This window comes from Schistocerca americana, unplaced genomic scaffold (genome assembly GCF_021461395.2).
Source record: "Schistocerca americana isolate TAMUIC-IGC-003095 unplaced genomic scaffold, iqSchAmer2.1 HiC_scaffold_62, whole genome shotgun sequence".
Lineage (NCBI taxonomy): Eukaryota > Metazoa > Arthropoda > Insecta > Orthoptera > Acrididae > Schistocerca > Schistocerca americana.
This window is the reverse complement of record NW_025726368.1, coordinates 1,201,007-1,211,682: the sequence shown is the minus strand read 5'-3', so window position 1 is coordinate 1,211,682 and position 10,676 is coordinate 1,201,007.

Genomic DNA, 10,676 nt, shown 5'->3' with positions numbered 1-10,676 from the left:
GAAAGTTACTGATTGTTAATTTTTAAATAAAAGATTGAAAATTAAAAATTGTTTTCGTTATAGCTTCCCACTGCCAGGGTACATACCCTACAGGATTGAAATATTCACAGGATTCTCACTCACTTCTGTGGCATGTAATGATGTCCTGTTTCTGTCCTGTTGTGGTAAGCTTGCGAGAGATTTGTCACACCGCCAAAACCCATTCCCTATGGCAGGGCTTCCCAACCTTTTCAGTTGGCGGACCCCTTCTACAGTTGAAAATCCATGGCGGACCTCTAGTCAGTCGAGCACAGTAACTTTAAATTTCAGAGCGAAACCCATGGGAACTGAGAGCTTCTTAATGCTAGTGCTACTTTCCCAATGACCCCCCTCCCTGAAGTATTAATAGTCTTTGGAGCTTCTTGTGAGTGTTCTTCCTTTGGTCGTCCTCCCTCTTCCTTCATTTCAACTGGAAACTTCCCTTGTTGTGAAGGTGATGGAGAAACCGCACCCTTCTTCACTGATCCCGCTTTCAGCGAGGGATCCATGTTAGAAGTAATAAACTGGTCAAAAATTGACTTATGAAATAGGTAGTGCACTGACAAAGCAAGTTTAACATTTAATGATGCCTGGGGCCGCATACGTGCCATTGAGCGCTGTGATTGGTCGACAAAGCTCGCTCTGCGCATGCGTAAAAGCTTTCAGCGCATCTAGCGCCGTGAGCCGGGGCACAAATGACCCCCGAATTGCTGCGAAACCGTCAATCAGAGAAGCCACATTCTCCGGCATTAAACTGTGTATGCGTTCTCACTTAGGAACCGCAAAGGCTGCTTGGGAATACGACCTGAAGTTAAAGTACTCGTTTTCACACAAAAAAAATAGTGATAAATTTGATTTTCACATTTTTATTTAATAATTTTACTCATTATTTTACACGATTCGGTGAAAGGTGGCCGCGGACTCCCTAGGAAGAGCCAGCGGAGCCCTAAGGGGTCTGCGGACCACATGTTGGGAAACCCTGCCCTATGGTATACAGATCTGTGTCTTCGACATCAGTACTTGCCAGATAAGTGCTATCTGCATCATCAATTGAATAGTTGTGTAGCGAACAAACAATGGGAAATCCAGGATGGAATGTAACAATATTGTGAAAGGAAAGTTGCCACTCACCATATAGTATGGTGCGTGGGTGCGTGCGTGTGAGGTGGGAGGGGGGGGGGGGAGAAGAGAGAGAGAGAGAGAGAGAGAGAGAGAGAGAGAGAGAGAGAGAGAGAGAGAGAGAGAGAGAGATAGCGTGTCCTCTGTCAGTATAACATGTAGCACTTTTTATGTTGCTGCATGGAAGTATTTTTTCCTAGGGTATCTTTAGCCAGTTTTCACGCAGAACTGATGTGACTGTTGGCATAGATCTCCCCCCCCCCCCCCCCCCCCCCCAACAGCCAGCAAAACAAGGCTGTGAAACTTTTTTTAGTTGTAATATGTCAAGTCATCAGATTGTGGAGGGACAAACCCAACATGCTTCCTGTCCATTGCATCTGAAGAGATAATTTGTACAAATATTTAATAATGGACACATTTATATTGCCAATTGCAGTAAACTGCTGAAAAGTCCTACTGGTGAAGAATATTTAAGATAAAATTTCTTTTTTATACATTTATATTCACTTCGGGAATGCCAGGCTTTCAATGGTACATAGCTCAATTTTGTGGCTTACCAATACAGCTTGGAAACTGCCAAAAGTTTTAAATTTTTTTTCCAAATTTAATTCCCTTATGTTTGTGTTCTTGGAGCCTGTTAACAATTAAAACAAAATTAGCTTCTTAGCACCACGTAAAGGTATTCCACACTCGTAAGATAACAGTAGTTTACCTTCAAGTATTTATCTTTCAGTCTGATGCAAATTTTAGCAAACACCTGCAGAATAATTTTTTGAAATGCTTGGCTGTGAAACTCTATGACTGAAAGCTAGGCTCTTAATGATTCCCTAGTTGCCAGGAATCGAAGTGTGACAATCAACCCGAAACATAGTAGGGCATAATGGAGGTTGTCAGTGATATGTGATGGTCAAACCATAAAACACAAGTTAAATGGTCTGATTCTTACCTCCGACTAGGTGAAATAGCTTCCCTCATCAGTGTCACGCACACAAATCCCATCGTGTAGCACGGACAATAGTTTGTCAAATCAGGACACATCCATCCTGGCTAAATTCCTGAATTCCAGAGGATTTTCGGGCCTCAACTCTTTCCTTAACAGGGAGTGTATGACCCTCCCTGCCTTCAGCCCTTCTTTGCAGCCAAGGCCAAACCCAAAGCCAGCCCCTGACATTACGTCATCGTTCTGTCCTAACTACTGAAGAAGCTACTGTCACTGCAAATGCAGCTTAAATAATACCGTCGTCCATGTCTAAAACACTGTGAAACAAAAGCGAAAGTAAACATAGTTAATAATAATAATAATTTTCTTGCATCACCAACAGAATGGTTTAGCGTACAATTCTGTATAACCATAACATAATTTCATTCTAGCGCCGCTTAATAAATATGAACCTAGATCTCTCAGAAGATTTAATGAGTAGTATCAGTTCTAAGAAACGATAAATTTGCATACTCGACAACATAAACAAGACTGTAGTTCCGAATATGTTCTCTTGGGGCACTAGGGTAGACCTACAGGTAGGTATATCACACAGTCGGTCGAAGTGAACCAGTCGACAGTGCCACACTTGTCGCTTGGGGTGCTGGTGCAGATTTGTATATGTTAGGTGTGTCTTGTAATACTGGCTTAAGACTAGTTTGCTCGTTCAGACGTATGCCCGTGTTGGATTTTTTCATAGTTTTGTTCATTAAGAAATCTATGACTTATATAGAAAGGAATGGTGACAGAATGAATGCTTATGATGAATTCTTCTCGGGTTAACAGCTGAGTGGTGGTGTCGTCTTGTCGCAGTGTTTCAATGACTTTCGTAGTTATCTTTGCCCACAGCAATGAGGAATATCTCGCAAGTCATGTCAACGCATCCTTCGTGGCTTAAAAATGAAATTTTACTGTGTGAGTGTTGTTCAGCAAATAAAAGAAGCGGACAATGGTAAGCATACACATTACTGTAATTGTTGCCGGAAAATGTCGCTGGGGGAAAATCTTGATCTGTTCCATCTATTTACGAGGGGTGAAGCTGGGTTTCATCTGTCAGGTTATATTAATTCACATGACACTGGGATACAGAGAATCCCCATGGCATACTGCAAAAGCCATTCACGATTTAAAAATTGGTATATGATGTGCTGTATCTGGTAACAGAATTATCGGGCCATTGTTATTCGATGAAACTGTCAACATGCATATTTACTTGCAACTCTACAATGAATTTTTGGCTCTGTTAACTCCAACTGAAAAATGTTGTGCATATTTCCGACATTATAGGGCAACTTCTCATACCTCAGATTTGTCTGATTTTACAGAAGAGAGGACCATTAGTAAGGGGTTGTGGCCACCCCACTCTCCTGACTTGTCGCCATGTGACTTTTACCTCCGGGGATTTCTAAAGGCTAGAGCCTACTGCAATAATTTGAGAACACTTGACACATTAAAAAACAACATATGTGAAGAAATTTCGAACATTCCTCAAAGAGTACTGAAAAGTGTATTTCGCAACATACTTAGACGTGCACAAATTTGCTTGGATGTTGGCGAAGAACATATCGAACACAGACTTTAAATTCCTTTCTAAAATATGCTTATGAAACTAATAAAAGTAAATCTGTTACTTAAACTGTTAATTCTATAGTTAATAATGAAACTGTACAATAAAAATGTAAGAAAGCGATGATGTATATTCATTTTCTTCATTCATATTCCTTTCAGCGTAGGGGCTGGTTTTTTGTGCACCTCTCAGTATTATCTTTAAATATCACGGCTGCTGCCTTGTGTGTTACGTGCTTGAAATCTAGTGTTAGGACACTGCTCTGGTTGGTTCCTGCCAGTGCTGCAAGGGAGCACTATAGTCCGTTCCCATGTGCTGTCATTACTTGAAGAAGATAGAAATATAACTGTGTCAATATATGCCCCTGCATCCCATCTCTTACATATAAGGGTTCATATTTTGCTGCCGAAAGGAAGTCAGGGATGTGCATGTTTTTGATAGTTGAGGAGCACAGTTTTAAGGTAATTAAATAAATGGAAGGCTGCTTTGTTTTTTAATCCCCTGAAATCCTGATGCAATATACTAACATTGTTTTTCACTGTGCTTTTATGCGAATCTTGTGACATACTAACATATTTTTCACTGTATTGTTATGAGAATTTTGTGGTATTTTAACATCTCTAGTACCTGCCTGCCTGAGCTTCTCTTTAAGCTTAATTTCAATCAACGTTGGATGATGACACTCGTTGTAAACCATGGCTGAATCCAGGCAAACCATCGACATCCACTGCAAGACCAAATTGCTTTGGACAGTGGTCTGGGTTTGGTAGGATCATGCATGTTTGGTGAGATCAGAAAGATGTCATCTATTATGAGCTGCTAAAACCTAGTGAAAACATTAATGCTGCTCACTACCAGCAGAAAATTATAGATTTAAATTGAGCATCTTGTGAAAAATGACTGGAATATGGAAAAGTGCAACACAGTCATATTGCTCCATGATAACGCCCCATCACACACAGCTAAACGGGTCAGGAAACGATCAAGGCATTCAGTTGGAAAATATTGGGGCATGTGGCTTATCCTCCAGACTTGACTCATCCAATTATCACCTATTTGTATCACGGGGACACGCTCTCGTGGAACAATACTTCAACTCGTATGAAAATGGCTCACTGACTGGTTCACTTCAAAAGAAGAACTGTTTCTTTTTTTGTGTGGCATTCGCAGCCTGCTAGAGAGGCAAGAGAAATGTACAAATAGCAATGGAGGATATTTTGAATAGAATATTGTTTATCAGTTTCAAACAACAGACATGTAATTATTGTAACCAAATTCTGGTTTCATACTTATACACCTGGTAAGAAACCAGTCTGGCAAAATGTCATGAAATGAGTTTCTCAACCTAATGCTGTCATGTGAAGTAGCCTTAATATGGTATTATGATTTGCACAATCGAAAGTCTTCAACAAATCGCAGGATTTTGCCAATGTTTAATAGTTCATAATTCTAAATTTTTTCTTGTGCTGAGGTATCAATAATTACCTCAGGAGGGTAGATTTTTTGAAATCGAAACGCTGGTTATGAGTCCTTTACTAAACAGGTGAGTGACAACTCTTGAGTATATTATCGTCAGAAAAGAGTGTTGTTTGAAACCAGTGCAGTCACCTTTCTTGTTGTGACATGGGATCAGTTGAACCTATCAATATGTGATGTGAGTTTGATATACGATGTAATTTTCTGCGTCTACATTCCTAATTAGCAAGCACCGTGTGGTTCATGTTGCAGGGTGCCTTGTATTGCAGCTTATCATTTCCCCATTTCTCCTGTTCAAATCACAAATGGACCTAGGGGTAGAGGCAATCTATATGCTTCCATGCAAGTCTTGATTTCTATTATCTGTAGACAGCAATCCTTATGTGAAATTTTAGTTGGTGGCCATAGAATATTCTGCTGCCTGTTACAAATGTCGATTCTCAAAAATTCGTCAGTAGTGTTTTCTGAAAGAACGTCATCTTCCATCTAGGGATTCCCATTTGAGCTCATGAAGATTATCTGATTAAAGCTACTGGTAACAAATCCTGTAACCTCACCTCCCGGGATCCCAAACACTCGAGCAGCACAATCTGCTTAATAGATAAACTACACTTTCCCAGAATTCTCCCCCAATAAATTGAAGTCAACCATTGGCCTTTCCCACAACCGACCTTATGTCTCATTCCATTTCAAGTCTTCTTGGCGCATGATGCCTAGATATTCAACTGAAACGCAACACTCCACTAATACTGTGCTTGAAACCAAGTCTGTTTTTCCTACACATCTACATTAATTTGTATTTTCCCGCATTTAGAGCAAGCTGCCATTCATCACACCAAATAGATATTCCGTCCAACTCATCATCTACCCTTCTAAAAGAGTGAATCAAATATAAATCTGAAATTTTTAGTGCCTGTTTGTAGATGGAGAGTGGTGTGATCTGTGCTCATTGTTGTTTTAATTTCCAGTGATTGTTTTTCACAGCCAGAACATTGTCGTACCATTTCTTTAGCCAGAATCTCGATGTCAGAGAGCTACCATTATCTGTCGTGCACCACATTATAATCAAGTTTCTCGCAACAGAGGAATAAAGCAATCTGAAATTTTGAAAAGACTTGTGGCACAGTCTGGGGTTAACATCCTGAGAAACACTCGACTGTATGCTGGCACAAACAATTGTTACGATGTTGAGAAACAGTTGAGAAAGCAATTCATCGACGTTGCCTGAGGTCCTGTCTAATAGAGGAGCATATTCTCACGGTTAGGCAGTTTATTGAAGGTGACTGACATACAGTGGCTGCCGAAATTGCTCCCGAGATGGGCATACCCTGCAGCAGTGCTCGAACGATCATTACTGACAACCTCACATTGCGCAAAATGTCTGCAAGGTGGGTGCCTTGTCTTCTCATCGCAGAACACACAAAATGTGGGAATTGTTCTGGACACAATGGAACATCCTCCCTACAGTCCGAATTTCTCTCTTGCAATTTGCCTCTCCTTGGACCTGTAAAGCAAACAGTCGGAGGACACAGATTTGATGACGATACGCTGAACTGTTCATGTGCAACTGGCTGTTGTGACAGTCCCACTTACCTTACAAACAAGGGATCGAGAAACTGCCGGCCTATCCACAGGGGAAAATGTGTTTCCCATTCAGGATACTGTATGAAAAAAGAAGTTCATGTGCATGGATTTTTCTGTAACCTAAATAAACATATAAAAACAAATTCCAGTTTGTATTTGATTGACGCTCGTACAGTCACCAAACGTCCCTCTCGTATACTACAGCCACATTAGCAAGCAATCATATATTACTGCTCACTCGAGCCGTCAAACCATTGATGTATATAAAAACAAGCAGTCCTACCATACGCCTTGTGGCACACCTGATGACGTCCTTGTTTCGGATGAATATTCACTTTCCAGGACTACGTACTGGGTTCTGTCAAAGTGTTCTTTGCTATGAGAGATCTATACCACATAAATTGATAAGTTATAGTACTGATACCCCAAGGTACACAAAACGGGTCAGATCGCTGTTGCAGAAGCAGCGAAAAAAGGGTGCTAAATTTAAAAGAACGCAAAATCCCAAAGACTGGCAAAGTTTTGAAGAAGTTCGAAATATAGCGCGTACTTCAATGTGAGATGCCTTTAATAATTTCCCCAACGAAACCTTGGCTCGAAATCTGGCAGAAAACGCAAAGACATTCTGGTCATACATAAAGCACACCAGTGACAAGACGCAATCAATACTTTCACTGTGCGATAACAACGGTGAAATCACCGACGACAGTGCCACTAAAGCAGAGTTATTAAAGAAGGTTTTCCGAAACTCCTTCACCAAAGAAGATGAAGTAAATATTCCTGAATTCCAATCAAGAACAATTGCGAAGATCAGAAACATAGAAGTAGATATCCTAGGTGTCGCAAAGCAACTTAAATCACTTAATAAAGGCAAGGCTTCTAGTCCAGATTGTATACCTGTCAGGTTCCTCTCAGAGTATGCTGATAAAATGGCTCCATATTTAGCAGTTATATACAACCGCTTGCTCACAGAAAAATCCGTAGCTAACTATGGGGAAATTGCTCAAGTCACACGAATACCCAAAAAGGGAAGTATGAGTAATCCATTGAATTACAGGCCCATAACACTAACGTCGATTAGCAGTAGGGTTTTGAAACATATACTGCCTTCGAACATTATGAAGTACCTCGAAGAAAACGATTTATCGACACATAGCACAGATTCAGAAATTATCGTTATTGTGTAACACAACTAGCCTCACAAGAGTCTTCTAACCAAACTGCGTGCCTACGGAGTATCGCCTCAGTTGTGTGACTCGATTCGTGATTTCCTGTCAGGAAGATCACAGTTCGTCGTAATAGACGGAAAGTCATCGAGTAAAACAGAAATAATATCCGGCGTTCCCCAAGGAATTGCTATAGGCCCTCTGTTGTTCCTGCTCTGTATTAACGACATTGGAGACAATCTGAGTAGCCGTCTTAGATTGTTTGCAGATGATTCTGTCATTTACCGTCTTGTTAAGTCATCACATGACCAAAACGAATTGCAGACCTGTATGGTGCGAAAAGTGGCAATTGACCCAGAATAAAGAAAAGCATGATGTTATTCACACGAGTATTAAAAGAAATCCGCTAAATTTCGATTACGCGATAGCTCACACAAATTTGAAGGCTGTAACTTCAACTAAATATTTAGGGATTACAATTACAAAAACCCTAAATTGGAAGGATCACGTAGATAATGTTGTGAATAGAGCAAACCAAAGACTGAGATTCATTGGCAGAACACTTAGAAGGTGCAACAGAGACTGCTTACACCACGCTTGTCCGCCCTATTCTGGAGTATTGCTGTACGGCGTGGGATCCGCATCAGGTGGGATTGACAGATGACATCGAAAAAGGACAGTTCGTTTTGTATAATCACGAAATAGGGGAGATAGTGTCACAGACATGATATGTGGTTTGGAGTGGCAATTATTAAAACAAAGGCGTTTTTCGTTGCGACGGCATCTTCTCGTGAAATTTCAATCACCAGTTTTCTCCTCCGATGGCGAAAACATTCTGTTGGCACCCACCTACATAGGGAGAAATGATCATCACGATAAAATAAGAGAAATCAGGGATCGCACAGAAAAATTTAAGAGCTCGTTCTCCCTGCGCGCCGTTCGTGAGTGGAACGGTAGAGAGACAGCCTGATGGTGGCTCATTGAACCCTCTGCCAGGCACTTTATTGTGAATAGCAGGGTAATCATGTAGACGTAGATGTGTGTGTTGTGGAACCTATTCAATGTTTGGTCCTTCAGTTAAAGTCTGCAGTTGGGCACATTGTCAGGTGCTTCCTAGAGCTCTAGCAGCATGATTTCAGCCTGTTGCTCTTAATCTATCGTTCACACGATATTGTGTGAGAAAAGAGCAAGTTGAGTTTCACATGAGCATTGCTTTCAAAATCTATGTTGATTTGTGGATAGAAGCTTTTCTGTCTGAAGGAAATTTATTGTATTGTGGCTAATGAGGGATTTTGATTTGAAAATGTTTTACTTCCACATCTACATCTACATTTATACCCCGCAAGCCACCCAACGGTGTGTGGCGGAGGGCACTTTACGTGCCACTGTCATTACCTCCCTTTCCTGTTCCAGTCGCGTATGGTTCACGGAAAGAACGACTGTCTGAAAGCCTCCGTGCGCGCTCTAATCTCTCTAATTTTACATTCGTGATCTCCTCGGGAGGTATAAGTAGGGGGAAGCAATATATTCGATACCTCCTCCAGAAACGCACCCTCTCGAAACCTGACGAGCAAGCTACACCGCGATGCAGAGCGCCCCTCTTGCAGAGTCTGCCACTTGAGTTTGTTAAACATCTCCGTAACGCTATCACGGTTACCAAATAACCCTGTGACGAAACGCGCCGCTCTTCTTTGGATTTTCTCTATCCCCTCCGTCAACCCGATCTGGTACGAATCCCACACTGATGATCAATACTCAAGTATAGGTCGAACGAGTGTTTTGTAAGCCACCTCCTTTGTTGATGGACTACATTTTCTAAGGACTCTCCCAATGAATCTCAACCTGGTACCCGCCTTACCAACAATTAATTTTATACGATCATTGCACTTCAAAATTGTTCCGCACGCATACTCCCAGATATTTTACAGAAGTAACTGCTACCAGTGTTTGTTCCGCTATCATATAATCATACAATAAAGGATCCTACTTTCTATGTATTCGCAATACATTACATTAGTCTATGTTAAGGGTCAGTTGCCACTCCCTGCACCAAGTGCCTATCCGCTGCAGATCTTCCTGCATTTCGCTCAATTTTCTAATGCTGCAACTTCTCTGTATACTACAGCATCATCCGCGAAGAGCCGCATGGAACTTCCGACACCATCTACTAGGTCATTCAAAAGCATTAATAATTAATATCTTACCTTTTGACTGTTGGCAGTCTGTTAGATTTTGCTCCTTAATAGAAAGCTGCTTTCTGAACTGTAGAGCAGGAGCTGTAGTCTGTATGGAAAGTATTTTTGTTTTTGGCAGTGAAAGTGACATTTTGTACCAAACTCATTCTTATCACTTACTACAAATACCATTAAGAGTATTTTGATTGGTGCACAAATACAAGAATTCCTCCGATAAAGCTCCTGTTCATTATCAAGTTTACACAACATATTTGCTGCACATCTCTGTAGAATACTTTTTTGTTCTTAGCTGTAACAGCCCACCAGAGTGTAGGACAGGACGGAATTAAAGTATGTGAAGTGTGCTACTATTTCTTATCTGCAATTCGACAGTGTGAGAGAGATTACTAAGTGCAAGGCGGGCAGAATCATAGTCATCAAAGAGTTTCTATCCCTTGTTTCTGAATCTTTGGTATTTTCTAGTTGTTTTCTTAGTTCTGTGTCAGAAATTTTTAAGATGTCTTGTTGCAGTGCACTTCACTTTTTCCTATTACCACAGATGTTTAACGTGAAGCTTGTAGATAACCTTCATA